An 18588-nucleotide genomic window follows, 5' to 3' on the forward strand; every position below is an offset into this window, starting at 1 on the left:
CAAATTTAGTTTAATATGGCAAAATTAAGCAAAAGTCAAATAACCGTTTGTACAGAATTATTTCTCAATAAGCAGAGGAGTTAAATGACCCAATAACAAACTTTTCTTTGTATCTACACTTAAACACCTATTCAGAAAAAACTGACTGGATTCGATGTGCTGATGATATTTGCCATCATTCAATAGAGTCATTTCAAAAGACCCTACTGAGATGGGAATGATAAACTGGTGGAACCAGAATCGTGACTAATAATTCAAAAATCCCTATCTTGAAGGATAGTATCAACACCGAATACGGCCGGAGTATATCTGTCTGTGACGAATAATATCCTTCTACAATAGACAAAAACTAGAAATAAAGTTCCAGAATAATCAATGAATGAATCCACCACTTCCTTTTAAGAAAGGAAGCTGGCGAATTCCTTTATATTGTCTACAACTGCATATTCGGCCAAACGCGGTCCTCGAGCGCAAGAGAAAGAAGTATTTTGGGAATTAAAACAGCACAGAAGATTAATAAAATGTAGTATTATATAGGTTACAAAATTTCTTCATATTATCCATAAGGGCAAACAATTATTTAGTGGAACAAGCCTGGCTATACAATCATGGTGAAATATAACCGATGGGCAAGGGATCAAAAGAAGACAAAAAAAAATGTGGAAAGATAGTCATACCAATAGAAAAAATAACTAGTTAGTGCCGGCCGGTGAGTGGAGAAAAACGGAAGAGTGGGGAAAGTGTGAGAGGCCTTTTTTCCCCATCAGTGGGGGGGTACAAGAGGCTCATAACAAAAATGCAGGATTTCCATAAAACAATGCGTATTTTAAAGATACAAACATTTATTGAAAAATTAAGATCTCGCAGATTAAGATCAAACAGTGTGAATGACTGTTTGAAGTGTAAAGTTTTTATTTGCGGATCTCAGTTCTTGCCGCGTATGTTCTAGCAAAATGAGTAACAGTATCTATAGTCTATACTTTTGTACTACGGGCCACTTTTAACGTGTACATTTTATATGTACTATAGCACCGTAGAAAAAAATTAGGATGTCAATTCGGGAGTAAGTGGTAATCGAGAAAGTGGCCCTTTACTATTCAAGTTCAGCGTTCAAAACTCAGTCACTATTGAATACCTCTGGTTGAAAAGACCAGAGTTCAAATCCTATCTAGGACGCAAACAACCTTAAAGGTTTTTAAGTGAAGGTAACAGTTAACCAGTCTCAATACAGCTGAGAAAATTTTTTTTTTCCCTACAAGAAAGTCAAGTTTTGATCGCGAAAACATGCAAACCGGCCAGAAGAACATATGCAATTTACAAACATGACACACTAGCCTAATTACTTCGGCTATAATTCTAAACAGCAGCAGCAACTTCTATTCATCCACCACCTATCCGAAAAATGAACACCCGAAGAAGTTCAGGTTTCTCAACGTCGCCAGTTTCCCTAACTTGATTATACAACCGCTTCAGATAATTACAATCAGTTGGATAATGTGATGGGTAGCCACATTCCGTTCTACAGAAAACGCCCACTCAAATTTTGCACACCATAAAACAAATTGAGCTGAACCGATCACGTGCGTTTTAGAATACGAAAATATACATGCATGCTTGGTCAGTATGAAGATTTATAACCAACATCTTTCTTCTCTCTTTCCAAGGATAGCTTCGTTCTGGCAACGAATTCAAAATTCGTATGAATGAAGGAAGAGTAGCTATTTGATCCGACAGCTTATGTTTTCTCGATAAACACTAGAGGGGATTGACATTCCTATTTATATAAACTATTGCATCAGCAAAGCTTTAGTTTATATTGCAGTATTTAGTAAATTTAATAATAAAGTTTTCTGTGGGATCACTGTAGGATACAAGTGCAAGCACCCAGTAACATTGGTTTTCAAGAGGTTTGATAACTTTTGATTATATAGAAATACTTTAAACGAAGCTTTCTGAAAGTAAAAAGGTGTATATGTTTTCCCCAAAGTTTTTTTTTTTAATGAAATCTTAATGTCACTTCCAACTGTTGCAATGGAAACAGTGTCTAGTGAAGTTCGGAACTATTTTTATCTCCACATAGGCTCACTATGAAAACAACGAGGACTTTAAAGGTCAGTCACTATGGAAACGGAATAAAGAGAAAAACAGCTGTCAATAATAGCTTCGGATAAGATAAGGATTTAGATAAGTGAATGGCTTCTCAGAAAAGAGAAGTGATGGCTGCTCACTTAAAAAGGCACTGACTTCTGGCTTCGAAGAATATATATATTTTTTTTTACTTCGCAAGTCACCAAGTGTCATTCTGTCTGTTTCAATCTCTTTCTGAATGTCTCCTTAATTTCAAGATGAAAACTCACTTTTTAGGACAAAATATTTTATTTGCACTTCCTTATTAAATCATCCAAGAAAAAGAATATAATAATATGGAAACTAACAGGTTATATTTGAAGCTTTTTAGATTTTTATTATCACTATTAGGCTTGTCATTCAAGTGGACTAAATAAAGGGAGAAAAATGAATTACGAATATACTATATATGGGGCGAATAGCTTAACTAATTATATGCCACCGATAGTGTTTTTAATTAAGTGAATAAATGTATGATGATTCTTTGTTAGACGAAGTGTTTTTTTCTCGTGCGATTTTATTTTTTTGTTATCGGGATATCAAGGGTAAAAGTTTTGCATATTAATGTTTCGAAGAAGGAATCGAACTATCAAAAATCACTGGTCGAGAAATACACCCATCTAAGAGTTGTCTGTAGTTTAATATCAAAAGTGCTGAAAGAAAATAATCCAAAAATGTACGTTGCAATTAGTTGCAATGCATTTTGGGAAAGACATTCTGAACTGAAAATCGATCAATGTTCGTTTATACTACTTGCCACAATATCGGAATATCCAAAAAAGAAGATGCGCAAATAATGCAGATAACATGAAGACAGAATCTATGCAAATTATGTAAATAATTTCTTTTATGAAGATACGTATGCAAGATAAACATCAGTAATCTTCAAAGTCGGCTAAAAAGGGCACGTGAGCCAAACTTAACGTCTTCGAAATGGAAAACGCTGTGGGATGTCATAACTGCAAGGCTGAGCATAAGACAGATTTCTAAGATATTGCATTTCTCAAGTACAATGAAAGTACCAAAATGAAATCTTCGCCAGAAAGACCCAGATCTGAAGAGTGTAGCACGCTCTGTTCTTGTAAGAACTGTAGCGCAATTACCCAGGAGTGAGTACCACCGTTTGAAACATTGTGCAGGGCATTTCACGCATCGAATACTCACGCATGAACTGCGCCCATAAACCTCTGATAACAAAAATTTGTTTAGCGACGTTTGCTTAAGTCATGTTTAAACCACTAAAACTAGATTCTGTACGAGTGGAAAGGGAGCGATAATCTCTCTATCATCTGTTTTCATCGGATAGGAGTACCTCCTGAGAGTAACCAGGCAAACCCTAAGAGTGGGACTGCATTATCCCAAGTGCAAATTATGGTTGTGGAAGGCGTGTTGATGATGTCGGGGGGAGGGGGGAATTTTCTTGGTAGGGAATTGGTTCCTTAGTTTTTATCGATCTAGTATGAAGACAGAAAGGTGCACTTCCATTCTTTGGATAACGCTGCATTTATGAAATTCTACCTCGAAGGAGGGGCATACCTGTTCCATAAAAACAATATTCCTGTCAAAGAGCAAAGTCTGCCATAGCTTAATAACGTATAGCTAATGGACTGGGAGCTTGGAGCAGGATCAAACACTTGTGGGATGAAGTGAAAAGCCGTGTGAGGAATCGTCCCCTCGAGGCTAGCATTACTGGCAAAATTTAAGACAATCTTGTTGAAGAATGGAGTAACGTTAATTTCCCGCGAAACATGTCAGCGGTGTGACACGTTTAGATGGACTAAATGCTAGGACAAAATTGGATCTCAGCCTTATTTGCAAACTTTGATCTTTTTCAGAATTTCTGGTGTACGAGCTTTTTGTTATTATATACAGTATCATGCTTTGTTGGTTGAATACGTCGAATGAAACAGACTTGCACCGTAGAATGGCAGGATTACAAATTCACCCTGACAAGACAAAGTGGATGAAAAATGAATACTGTCATGACCAACAAATTAAATTGCAAAACACGGGCAGAATTTATGACAGAAAAGAATCACATGGAGCATCTCAGCAAAGAAACTCTTGAATTGCTACGTAAAAGAGGAGAATCAAAAGATGCAGGGCATACTCGTTTAGAATATATAATGATTTTAGAATAAATAAAACTACAAAGACGGCAGCACAAAAACAAAGAAGCTAAAAAAGGTAGAAATAAAATTAAGGATGAAGCAAACAATAATACCAGCTCTCTCTCTCTTAGATGAACAGAATATCAAGAAAACAAACAGAAGAGAAATGTAAAAACAAAATCTTCCGGAATCGCTACAGTAAGCTCTACTCATCCACACAAATGTCACTCCAATAAAGTTAACTGAGTATAAAGAAGCAAAAATACTATCAGAAGAGTCAGAATATGCAGGCAATCATATAAAAGGTAGACAGAGCACCAGAAAAAGATGAAATAAGGATAGAAAATATCAACGTAGAAGGAAATATTCTTTATAAAACTCAAGCAAACAAGTTCACTTGGTATCTAAATGAAGGGAGAATACCGGAGCAATGAAAATCATCTAAAACCATTCTCATCATTAAAAAAAGGAGAAAAGATAATGTTGACAACTATAGACCATTATGTTATGTCTCATGTCCCACCTCTATAAAAGTATAGACAAGAACAATACTAAATAGAATAAAAAACACTATAGCAACAAAGAGCAAGCAGGCTTTAAGAAAGGATTCTTCACAATCGATCATATACTTTCAATAAACCAACTAACTGAAAAATACAGAGAATATCACCTTCCACTTTGCCATTTATCGATTAGAAAAGCATTTAAACAGTAGAATATAATGCAGTTTTCTAGGCACTTGAACAATCACATATCAAGTTAATTCAAAACATAATATATAGGCAGAAAAACCCAGATTACTCTTTTTAATAAACCCCCTTGAAATACCTCTCGGGAGAGGAATAAGACAAAATGTGATCTCCCCCAATCTCTTTACAGCAACTCTAGAAAATATTCTCAAAAATACAAACCTTGTTGGAAGTTTAAATAGATATAGGGAATCATAAAGTAGTCCTATTTGCTAATGTGGTTCTGATCTCTTATCACCGGTCTGAACTAGAAATAATGTTGAATGAAATGGACTTGTACTGTCTAATGACAGGATTACAAATCTACTCCGACAAGACAAAGCAGATGAAAAATTAATACTGTCATGGCCAACAAATCAAATCGCAAAATAAAGACAGAGCGGAGAGCTACATTTATTTAAGACAAGCAATCAAAATGAACAATGATATATATCAGATGAAATAAGAAGGCTGCTTGGAAAGCTTTTAACCAGATAAAAGACACTATCACAAACCAAAATAATAATAAAAAAAAACATATCAAAATGAGATCAAACCTTTTAAACAGTATTGTTCTAAGAGCAATGATATACGGCAGCGAGACATGGAACATAATAAGAAAAAAAGGACAAAGCCTAGTAACAATCCAAAGGGCAATAGAAAGAAAAGTCAGTAATATAGGCAAGAAAGATCACATAAGACATACTTAAGAAAAATATCTGGATTCAGAGATCTGTTAGAAACTATTTTGTAAAAAGAACAACAAAAAAGGTGGACAGGACATACAGCACGTATGAAAGACAATGGATGGACTTCAAGAAGACTGGTATCCTGGACACATAAAAAAAACCTAGTAGACCACTCAGGAAATGGAAGGATCCTACATTAAAGTCAATGGGAGAGTAAGCTCAGGATAGAGAAAGTTGGCATCTTTACGACCTGCAGTCACCGAGGAACCAAAACTGAGAACATGATCCATCATGGAAAATACACTATCGTGGGCGTATGATCATCCCATTTTTTTTGCAGTGCGAGGCCAACCGCAGGGAAAGCAGTGACATATTTGTAAATCTTTTCTTGATAAGAAAGAGAAATCACATATTTTCGAAGTGAGTCATAGCTACAACCACCACAGTTTTCTCATTGTTTTCAGAAGAATTTTAAAAGTGGTAAATGTATAATACAAGCAAATGATATTAATTAAAAATAATAATAATAACGGAAAGCTTGTAACCAGACTGTGTGGGCTTCAGTGACAGAAATAATACTTCATGAAACCATTCTGTATAGTTTATGATAGATAGCAGCTGAACTCTGGCATCTTCCACTTTCAGTGGAATTATTATCGCAGTAACCTAAGTCAAACATGACTGATAAAGGTTCCTTACGTCATAGACGGGAATCGAACCCAGATCTTTCCGCCCAAAGAGCTTCGGCTATACTGACTGAGTTACGGAGGTTCTCATTGATGTCGTGATATACTGGGATGGATAGCGTTCTTCGGACACACTCCAGACTCCTTAATCATTACGTTTTAAAAATAAGTGCAGTACCAATACTAGGAAATATGGTACTGTAAACAAGTCTGCAATCTTGTGGGATTAGTAAAATTCAGCTCTACTATGAAAAACCAAGCCATGCAAAAGACAGTTGTTTTGATATCTAACACCTCAAATCTAAAAATCTGATCTCTTCGGGAATAGTGCAAGTATTCTTATCATAATTTTATTTTGCTTATTAGTATGGCACATTCACAAGTCTAAACTAAGCTCTTGACCGCTACTCGTACTGGATGCTACAATAAATCTAATATTTTCTGCAGTTCGAATTAAAATTATCATCTAGCAGTTACAAGCTACAATATCCAGTTGATAAACAGCAAACATTGTTTATTATTTATCAACTGAACATCACACACACATACAACCAAGTTTATATTTATATACATATAAAATAGCTTGGAATCATTAACATATATAAAGCAAGCAAGGCTTGAATCAATTCTTTAAGCATACATATTGGGGCAGCCATCCTCTCTCCCATGCTTATAGATGCTATAGAATCATGTTTGTAATGTCGGATGTTAATTTTTTAATAGGAATCCAACCCATGAAAAGTTGTAAACCTGTATGACATTAGTATCTTGAGTAGGATGAGGATTAGATAAACCGGGACCATACTCTAAAGTCCAAATATGGAATTTACCTAAGCCACTTCAGGCTACCAATAAGCAGGATGATGGGGATAGATGGATTTCATCTGCTACCTAAAGACATTCACAAAGCATCCATGTCCATGATGGATGTCGAACCCATAACCTGTTAGTCGGAGCGTCGATATAATCTCCAGGCCAATCCAGTCAGCAAATTATTTATACATGCTTATTAACAATGAACTGTATTATTTGTAATTTATGGGATACGTTGCCTTTAGAAAGGATAAACTAAAAGGAGAATATAAATAACAGGATAAGTAATAAGAGGGGAGTTCAAAAGTAAGACACAATAGAAAGCAGCACTGTACGGAAGAGAATAATAAGTAGGAAGAACGCGACAGACAGACGCTATCGACAGATGTGGATAAACGTCGTCTGGCCTTCAGATCAATGCATTCATTTTGAAATGCACTGAAGCATACTGAAATTTATTTTCTGCTCAGCAGGTATTCATCACATACGCTAACTAGTTCAGCGTGAATTTGGATCTATGTGTTAATATTAACATGCAGAAAACGATTTACAGCTCTGGTTGTTCAAACTTGCGCAGCCAGTTTGTTTTAATTGTCACGTGTTAGAGTGTGTATGTGTATGTGTGTGTGTGTGTGTGTGTGTGTGTGTGTGTATATAAACACATCACAATCTTCTTCATATATAGAGTGCAAACTATACTGCTTTTGTTAGGAGAAATTTCATTCATGGACAAATGATTACCTCCTTAAGTACCCTTGAGGAGGTGGAGAAATTTAGATTTGTACATCGTCAAATCCCCTTTCCTATTTAATATTAATATTTTAGCATTTTTGAGTATTTTAGATCAATATGCTTTTTTCACGTTGATTCTCCTCAAAGTTCATGTATGATCTGAAGCGTCTTGGAGCTCGACACTGCCTTTACAGCTGATTTGTTTCATTTGATTTCCTAAAAACTGTTAGAAAAGCATTCCATGTATCGGTACGTCCATACAGCATGTGAATAATGGCATTGTAAAAAGGAAACAGTTATAGAAGGGTATTATAGCGATTGATTCCTTAGCATATCACACTTAGAAAATTAGACTGATGCTCCCATTTAAAAATGGAATAGGAATGATATGGAATTATGAACCCATGAAAATGTTGCGATTTAACATACTAATATGGGTCACAACACTTTCATGAATCCCACATGAATTGAGTAATTACCAAAAGCAATAGCTACGGATAAACGAAATAAATATAGAAAAATGACTCAGTAGTTTGATCTTTAAAAATAAAATAAAATAAAAAAACTCTGCTGTCTTAAATGAGACGATGTTGGTGAACTTTAACAGTAGAATGATATTTCTTATAAACATAGACAGCTTAATGATGGAGATCGCTAACACTTCCGTGCCAGCACACACGATTCGTCTCAAGGATGAACAGAAGCAATATCTTAAAAATCTTGTCTTCCAATAAGACAATGACCTTACGTTATCTATTCTGTCAGCTTAAACTTGAAGCATTTATCTATAAAGCCCCGGGAGATACAAAATATCAATCAATAAGTGGGCAGAAAAGAATACAACTTAAAACCTAGTATTAAATTTTCACTTAATGTACCAAACGAAAAATTGGTAAATTTTAATACGAACGACTGGCATGTGAATGAAAGCTGTTTCTTTCCCAACTGTTTCCGAGCATCAGAAGATATATATACGATAAAGGTCAGCTTCGGAAATCAAGACATCTGTTAAGTGGAAAAGCAAAACTCTAGAACATTAGTGGCGCCATCTATCATGTAGAATGTGTACAACAGGTGGGGATTTAGCATTTATTTAAATTACAGTGATCGGTAAACGGAAATTTATAGTAGCTATAATAACTATAATTTATGACGCTTATAATTATATTGTAATTACAGGCATAGATCTTCAAAATTTAATTGAGAGTACGAATCACAATAAAATAACACATTACTTGTATAAATCTGTAACTTAGTAAAGAATCAATAAAGCGAAAAATTAAAATGACTGAAAAGTACAAATTAAAATTAGTAAAGTTTAAAAATTAAATTAAAAAAGATTCAAATTAAATTAACTTTTTAAAAAAATTATAACTGCTATCTTATTTAAATCAAATAATATATACATTTATTTATTTTTAAATTAAATATTTTATCTCGTACAACCATGTTAAGTCGTAAGTTCGCTTTGTTGAATTTTTTTAAGTTAAAAAATTTTTTAAAGAATTTTTTTTCTGGATAGCTTTTGCCTAACGAAAGATTCGAGTTTTCGGGAGGACAAACGCTGCCTTTATCACCACATGAGACCGGATAATTGCCTTCTTGAAAGACACTTATAAAAGATTCTTCACGAATTCCAAATACGGAAGGGCATCGTCGATACCGATAACAATAATATCCAACGATGGAAATTTCCACAACTCATTCTGTAGTTCAGTAAGATGCAGAAACCTGCATCGTTGAATATAATTATAACCGTTTAATAAGAATATAAATTTAAAAGCAATTCACAAACGGAAATCCAATCATTAAAGTGATCAGTCTGCAAACAAAACTAAGAGTACTGGAAACATGCATCTTCAGCGGTGTACTGTACGGATCTGAAACGGTAATAAATAAGGAATCAAGAAAAAGAATTTTGGCATTTGAAAGAACTTGTTACAGGAAGATTCTACGAATAGGATGGATACAGAAAATCACCAATGAAGAGCTCTATCAGAAGATACAACCAAAACAGAATCTAATGCAGAAGATTATAAAACGGAAGCTGCAATTATTTGGACACATCTGTAGAATGAGTGAGGACCGGAAGATAAAGACATTTATGTTTGGTATTTTGGATGGTTTAAACAGAAGAGGTAGACCATACAGAGAATGGATAGACGATATAAAACACTGGTGTGGAATGGGTGTACAATAACTGCGACACTATGCACTGGACAAAGAAAGGTGGAAGAAGATAGTGAAACAGGCATCAGACATCAACGGGCAGTGAGCCCATGGTTCGTGATGATGAATCCAATCATAACTCTTTAGAGTTGAAAATAATATGGCTGCATGATGCACGACTGCTTTGATCTAGTGTAATAAAATACGCAGGAAAATTATTACAAAAATAAGATTTTAAAAAGATTGCAGTCAAAAAGAGGAAACTGTACCCATGGAACGACTTTTTTCCTTAGTTACTAGTTATTATTTAGCAATACTTTTTAATAACGAAAGTAAAACAAATTAGTTTTGGAATTGGTTTTTTATTGCCTGATCGCTTCAGAACTAATACATCATAGTTCCAGCAATTTTTAATCAAAATAAGAGTCAGCAATCAATGTTGATCTAATTTGTTTTTTTTTTAAACATGCACACTGCACTAATAGAAATTATCATTTTACAAAGCAGGATATTTTGTCAAGGTTTCATTCCTATTAGATACAAGTACTGTATGACCTCCACACTGCAAAATTTACGTAATATTTTGCAAAGCAAAAAACGTTACGTGTAAAATAAAAATATTAAAATAAAGTTATTTTTATTCGCAATCTGAAACTGTATTTCGAAGCTGGAAAACTTTTAATGCCGAAATGACGCGTGCATGCACCTTTACTCCTTTTACCCTTCCATTTCAAAATCCCTTATCTGTTGCTAGGCAACCTGCTGACGTTGTTGAGCTTTCATCACTTTCTTTTATTTTGTAATAGTCTTCCCATCGGTGGCTTACTCGCTTCGTTTGAAGTCCACTTTCGTAAGCTGTGAGATAAAGGCAAACGTCAAAATAGTTTGAAGACGAAAATAGAGGTGTTCAGCACTCTCAAGCCCCTTTGCCTTCAAGTGATTAAACATAACCAAAATTAACTAAGAAGAAAATAGAACAGATTGTTTTCGTAAGGAAAAATTCGGCATCTCAACTTTACGCTCTGGTTCTTGTTAAAAAATAGAAGTGGTGAGAAACTGGACACGATAGGAAAATTGTGGATTAAAAAAAAATCGCAAATGGTTTCTGTAACTTTACATTTAAAATTGGGGACTATCTAAAAGTTGAAAGGGGGAAAAAAATCAGTCTTCCTGTGTATATTATTGCCTCCAAATATTGCAAGTTATAAGGTGGATATACAACAAATATACCATGAGAAAATATTTTTCTTCTATAAAGTCACTCTTGAATTTCAGAACGTATTAGCTTTATATCTGTATTTACAAAACTTGCTTCGGAACACCAGTCATAAGATACAGCTATTCTAAGGGCATATAAAAGCCAAATTATTAGTTCTTATTCTATGTTATGTAATCTACTGTATGTAATGTACTGTAGATCGTTTGCGATATTTTAAAGTTACATGGCATCAATGATTTAGATTTGTGAATTTTGATATTTTTGCATTAGAAGTATCTAAGAATATGTGATACTTGCCCTATTTGTTTGAAAGAGAAACAAGATTATTTCTAACTGCAACAGATTACGAGATTCAGTTGTGTTTTTGAATATGTAAGCACTATTGCACATTCAAGTCTCCTCAACACAGAATTTTCTTCCTCCACAATGATAAATGTAGCATGTTTGTGAACTTAATACCGCGAAGATGGTCTCCATCTTGTGATCCTCGAGTATTTATTAATACCAAATTCTTAAGGTTAGGCATGGATTAGTGAATCTAACTTTTTTTAAAAAAATGTGGGAATATATCTTAAAAGATGGATCCACATTCAAAAAACGTGGAATTGATGCACATACAGCTTACATTTCTTCAATATACTGTATATATAATGAACATACGAAGTGAACAAAATTACGCTGAATCTACGTTTTGTATTCCAAGCTCGAACCAAAGACCATTAGAAAAGTCGATGGCCTCGAAGATCCGTAGGCCACGGTTTGAATGGGCATGTATGTATACTATATTTAGATAATTACTAGTAGGCGCGACAATTTATAGGATTCACTGTCTCAAAAATAATTCATTTGCTTATTCGATGTCTATAGTATCGGGCAGATGATTCTTCCGAAATTAGTGTGATAAACGTAGGTCTATACTTAAGTAGTCTCGTGCAAGAATATTATCATCCTTTTATTTCACGTGATCGACCTGTCTGTTCGATAATTAAACGATAGGCGACTTCGTTAATTCCTACCTGCATATTTCTAAATTCTTTTTCAAGTAGCGTACGACCAGCTGGCGTTCTCAGAAGTGTTCTGTAGCAGCTGTTATTTTTCTTTTTATGACCCCATTTTCACTTCCAATATAACAGAAGAACTGGTTTTAAGGACGGCATACATATTCGGAGTGTTGACTTGTAGCTTTACAACATGGAAATATTTTGTTTACCATTTTCTCCAGCTTTTTTTTTTTTTTTTTCTGCACAGTATTTGTCTCCCGAGTAATGCACTTCAACTGAAATGACTTCTAATCCGAAAGTTTCCGATTCTTATATACACCTATAGACATAACGTTTCTATTCAGAAGTGACAAAAAAAAGTCGAAGATCTGAAGGATTTGTATGCATTTGTTCTTGCACTATTAATGCAGATAGGAACAAACAGCGCAACAACACACTTTACATAGTATAATGAATACATTTTTCTGAAATTTAAGAGTTAAATCAGTATATATTTTGTATTGATAAGTGAAAGAGGCTTAGAAAGTAAGAAGTATAATAAATCAAATTATTATGCTCTTTACATTATAAACACCTGATCTGAACATTAAGACTTTTTTAAATAACGAAACCTGCGGTGCGTTCATAATTAGAAGAAACACACGTATAAACCACAGTGAAAATTATTTAATTGTAAATATTTCATCCTAAGTATCTTAGGACATCATCAGTACAGTATTTAAACAAAATTAGGAATAACATACAGTTAGGGCGCATGATTACAATAGAATCTCATGAAAACGTGCATAACATGCTAAAGTAGTACAAAAAAAAAAGAAAAAGTTAATTATTTAACACAATTTTGTATGATAATTTCCCATACTTTAGGAATAGTAAGAACGTCGTTGCGGTTTAGGTTTGGTCTGTGTAGTAGGGCTTCAGAACTTTCTTTGTATAAACGTTCATGTTTAAATAAAGATCTATGTAAAAGTTTAGCCTTTTCCCAATGGATCCTATGGTTTGGATTTTCAATTCCGTGTTGAGAGAGGCCAGATTTCTGCGGTTTAAGCAGACGAATGTGGTCTTGATGTTCCGAGATGCGTTTCTGAACAGACCTACCTGTCTGTCCAAAGTAAGATAATTTGCATGAGCATGGAATCTCAAACACCAGGTAACATCAAGGGTGAGAATTTGTCCTTAGGAGAAGGTAATAAGTTGTAAATTTGGTTGATAGGTTTGTAAGTAGTGGCAAAATTGTATTTCTTCTTACTATTCCTAAAGTATGGGAAATTATCATACAAAATTGTGTTAAATAATTAACTTTTTTTTTGTACTACTTTAGCACGTTATGCACGTTTTCATGAGATTCTATTGTAATCATGCGCCCTAACTGTATGTTATTCCTAATTTTGTTTAAATACTGTACTGATGATGTCCTACGATACTTAGGATGAAATATTTACAATTAAATAATTTTCACTGTGGTTTATACGTGTGTTTCTTCTAATTATATTAAGACTTGTCCTGAAAACAGCACAAAGTAGCCAAATTGTAACTTATTGTGTCTTTATTTTGGAAATGGGAAGAACAAGACTGGAGACAAATAACCGCTGCAAAAACGACACGACATTTATGGGAACAACAGCTGGTTAAGACACAAAAGAAGATAAAAAAAAAATGAAATGATCTAAAGCTAAAAGAACGTGCAAAAATACCAGTACTGAATATAAATAGTCCAATAAAGCGATAAGTGGCGCACCACGATGAAAGAATGAACAAAGAAACACTGCCGAAACGAATAACGTAATAAAAAACAAAACCTACACGGAAGAAAAATAAGCAAACTATCACTTGAAAAAATTCCATTCGATGCCATTGGGAAAATTAAATCCGTTTTAATTGCCTATTTTGTCTAAATGAATAAATTAAAGTGATCAGTGATAGAAAACAATTGTAATTTTATCATAAATAACTATATTTATTACTGTTTTATATTTTACCTATTTGTAATATTCGAAGTACATTAAAATGATTAATTTTAAAATTATTTTTCTGATTTACATTTTCAATTTTTCCATTAAAACTTTAAAAACATCAACAGGGTCTACGCTAAACCCAAACCATCTTTTATTTCGAAGCTAAGCATAGAAGTATTATCAGGATTTCATAAAAAACCGGGCACGCATAGTACCTGTTTTAGTTCTGTGTGTGTGTGTGTGTGAGAGAGAGAGAGAGAGCAAGATTAAATAAAATTTTAAATAATATTAAGTGTAATTTACCTCTGTAGGAAGACTATCAGTTATATTTATAAGTATTAAGTCACTATACATATTTCTGATAACTAAATTTTACTGCTGAGCAATAATAACACGGGAATAACGGGTTAAAATATTAACTATGTTAAGGTGATGCGATTCGCAATATGTAAAAGACAATTATTCTGCTGATTATGAAACCTTGCTAAATATTAACAATAGATGCGCTAGAACCTTTATATCACCACTGTCGTCTAAAAAGGATAAACCAACGTTGGCTCTCTTTTTAAAACACACTTCGAAAGCGCTTATAAATACCTTTTAAGAAATGCATTCACCAAACAGCATAAAAATAGAACAGCGTGATTTCACATTATAAATTAGTAATAAAATAAGTCTACATCCATATTTTCTATAAACAATGTCTTAAGCACCATGATCTCTTTATTCTTCACTATTCTCCAGTGGAATAAGAATTATCTGTATTTAAGATCAGATTTCTCTTCTTGGACTGACTTACATTCATAGCCCTTTATAGAGGGAATACGTTTTATCCACAGCTTCCTTAACCCCCAAATGGTCGAAACGAATAACGAATTTGTTCTCTTCTATTCAAACCCTCTCTTCTCATCTGTACAACTCCTCCAACATCCGTTTTCACATTGGGGGGGGGGGGGTGCACAAACCTCCTTAATGCTTGATCCAGAGGAAGACGATTCGTTTACAACAACCAATATTCTTACTCTTTGACGGGATTCCTCAATTTCTTTCTTTCTCATAGACACCCTGTTTCTGCATTATGTCTTTTCTATAGGTATTTTCGAGTTCTGCTTCACCGAACTGGCCATTATCGTTTCTCCACTTACTTCTAAGCAATTAAAAAACATGAGTAGGTGCCATTTTTGAAACTTGTTATCCACTTGACAGTAATCGGACCTATCCACACATAGTTTCATTTGGAATTATCTTCTTATCTTCCCCTTTTTTATGTACTTCTCTGTGTTAGAATAGCCTTTTTTCGTACCGTTTTCCCCAAGGACTATCAAGAATGTAGAACATGAGCCATTAAAAACGGGTAAACTTCAAGCAAATGTACAGACTGTAATCTGCAAAATTTGATGCAGTTACTATTAAGAATTACTTCATGCGTAAAACAAACCGTCTCCAAATATTATATTAATACATAACATTAAGATTAAGACAATAATCCTCCAGGCTTGAATTCGAAATAAACATGCAAAAACCACAAGGCTGCTAGTTTTCAATAAAGGGCAGGAACAAAAAGACTACCATTCGCCAATTTGTTAGGTAATGATATTGCCTGACATATCGCTAGATGAACGGTAAATGATGATGAAATGAGAGAGATGAACGGTAAGAATCTAAGTAAACAGATTATCGCATATCTCTTGCAACTGATATTTAGGGTTTATTTCTCAAATAAAAATCCAGTATTATGTGATAGTGGTTTTTAGCTAAAGTATCAAGATTAGTGCAGACCCATTGCTTAAACTGTAGCAGTAAAACACTGAGCTATAGTTGGAGGAAGAAATAAGTGAAGACGTTGAGTGTGAGTTCTACAATGATAAGATCATAAAAATCCACCCGATCAGCTAAACATGAAGTAACTGAATGACGCTGTTCTACTTTTTATCTATTTATTTATTTTTTAATCCAGAAACTTTGCTCTACAAACGGTGGACGGAATTTTCAATGTATTTCAGCGATTTAAAATCATCTACTACACCAATGCAATGGGATTCAAGTCTACGGCCAACTGGTTGGAACTTGTATGTTATCCACTTCATCAGGCAAGCAAAAGCTTTTTTCTTGGCTCCAGAAAAAATAAAATGAAATAAAAACTGGCTGCGAACACAATATGTGTAAATAGCATGGAGAAAAACCTGGCGTGGTTGACAGATTGGTTAGCATATATTTTCTTTTAATGCTCTCAGGCCAACGGACTGCGGGTTAAAATCACATACAGCCATGTGGGCATGGCTGTATGCGATTGTTTTTAGGTGGAAGATGAAGTTCATTGTCCATTGTAATACCACCGCCTCGCTTATTAGAGACCTGAAGTGGTTTGAGAGAGTTCCATGTTGGGTTTCTAGGCAGGGTTTCGTACTATGCAAAAATAAATAGAGCCAAAGCACAAAATTCCTTGTGGTAGGTCTCTAGAAATTTGTATTCGTGAAAATTATGCAGATGAAATAAATTTATGAAGCAAGAGCATTTATGGGAACATCTAATTCACCTTCAGCTAATAATTATTATAAATGTTCGCTAAGACGTAACCGAGATTTAACTCAGGTCTCTATAACTATTCTTCACCACTTCATGAGGGCACTGGTAGTTGACTAGTTATTATGAATAGGTGATGCGAATTACCATACAACTAAATATATCGAGTTTGAGAATCATGGTTTGAAATTTTTTACGATTTCAGGTGAAATATACAAAGGAGTATATTTCAGGTGAGCTTATAATACACCTTGATCACCTGAAATATACTCCTTTGTTAAAAATTGCAAGAAATTTCAAACATTGATTCTCAAACTCAATTCATTTGCATATTTAGTTATTTAAATGTGATTTCAAAAGCTATATGAATGGGAATGTAATAGGCACAGAATAAATATTAGAAAGCAAATGCTTGCATCATCCATTCGAACAAACAATCGTGTGACATATAATACACGTGAAGAATATTCAGTTTCTATTATCACATGGCATCAAACCAAATATCAGATAGGGAAGTTGCATATATTTTCCGGGTGGCAATATGTTTTCTGGGAGGAAACGGCTACTTTCCCCTATGCCATTCAAAACACATAGACTACAAACACAAATGATAAAAGATTTTCTCAGCTAATTCTTCTTCAAACCTGATCTGTCATCCTAGTTGGCCGAGCAAATAACATTCACCACTCCAACCAACAGGCTACTAGTTCAAATTTCACTTGTGGCATGGATATTTGGGAATGTTTAGATGATAGACGTTTAGAATGTTTAGATGATATTTGACCGTCCATTTGGAGATCTACCATCATGTTCGTTAGAAACCTAAAAATGTTCCATGCCTAGCTCAAGATGTTATTTTCAATTATAGACGAAGCAATTAAGGCTATAAGTCCAGTTTCTGTGAACAACATATTTTCCAGCTGGTTTGTCCATTTTTTGCTGGATGAAAAATGCTAAAGTTTACGGGCGATGATGGCGTCCTTTTGGAATTTCGACCAAAACAACTAAAGCTATGAGGTCGGTGAATTACTATTGTTCTTCTGGCAAGTTTGCCTTTGAGGGAAGAACCTAACAAAGGTTCTTCGCATCCCAGATCACTTGCAGTAATTCTGCCATGAAGAGTAATAATGGGACTAACAGAACACCACGATATTGCTGTCCAGACCATCACAAAACCACCCACGTGCTTTACTGTTGGAACCACGCATTCCGACTGTAGGCTTCCTTGGGATTATGCCGACATACCCGTATAAACTGTTGATTTCGATACACCTAATAATGTGGCAGTTTTTGTCACTGATGCTCCAGCTAAACACGCACCATCGATTTGTCCTCTTTCAAAGTCGGACAGGTCTCCCATTTTTTTAACACGAATTATCACTCAGTACAATCACTGATGCGCTTGCATGTGAACTACAGACTGCAAACAAAACAAAATAAGAACATTCAGTGCTACCATCAAAGTTTTTTTTTTTCATGCTGCCAACGCAAACAAATTCTATTCCTAAATATCTTAGTGTTTTCATTATTTTGTCCAACACCTGTAAATGGATATTGAAAATGGACTAATAACGTATTGTACAGTATTACATTTTCAGAGACCAAGATTTAAAAATATTAATTACTTGTACGATAATCCACTGGATGGAACAATGGCTGAAACTCAGACGGATGAAAAAAAGTGGAACATATAACAACACCAAATATGCGAGATAAAATAACAGTTTCCAATTAAATGGATAAATTATGTATAAGAATTTAACGGAACAATTAGATTATAGTTGTAGAAAGAGGTTGCAAGATGTATGAGAAACAAGACATATGCAGCAGCATGA

The 18588-nt window shown here is 34.4% G+C and overlaps 1 protein-coding gene across 3 annotated transcripts in view; it reads right to left on the minus strand.

Moving 5' to 3' along the window:
* The window catches only part of LOC150100332 (uncharacterized), a 134077-nt gene that overhangs the window by 72857 nt on the left and 42632 nt on the right, over nucleotides 1–18588 (minus strand). The gene's annotated exons all lie outside the window — the stretch shown is intronic.

Source organism: Typopeltis vanoorti, chromosome 13 (assembly GCF_054136105.1).
Source record: "Typopeltis vanoorti isolate ZY-2024b chromosome 13, IOZ_Tvanoo_1.0, whole genome shotgun sequence".
Classification (NCBI taxonomy): Eukaryota; Metazoa; Arthropoda; class Arachnida; order Uropygi; family Thelyphonidae; genus Typopeltis; species Typopeltis vanoorti.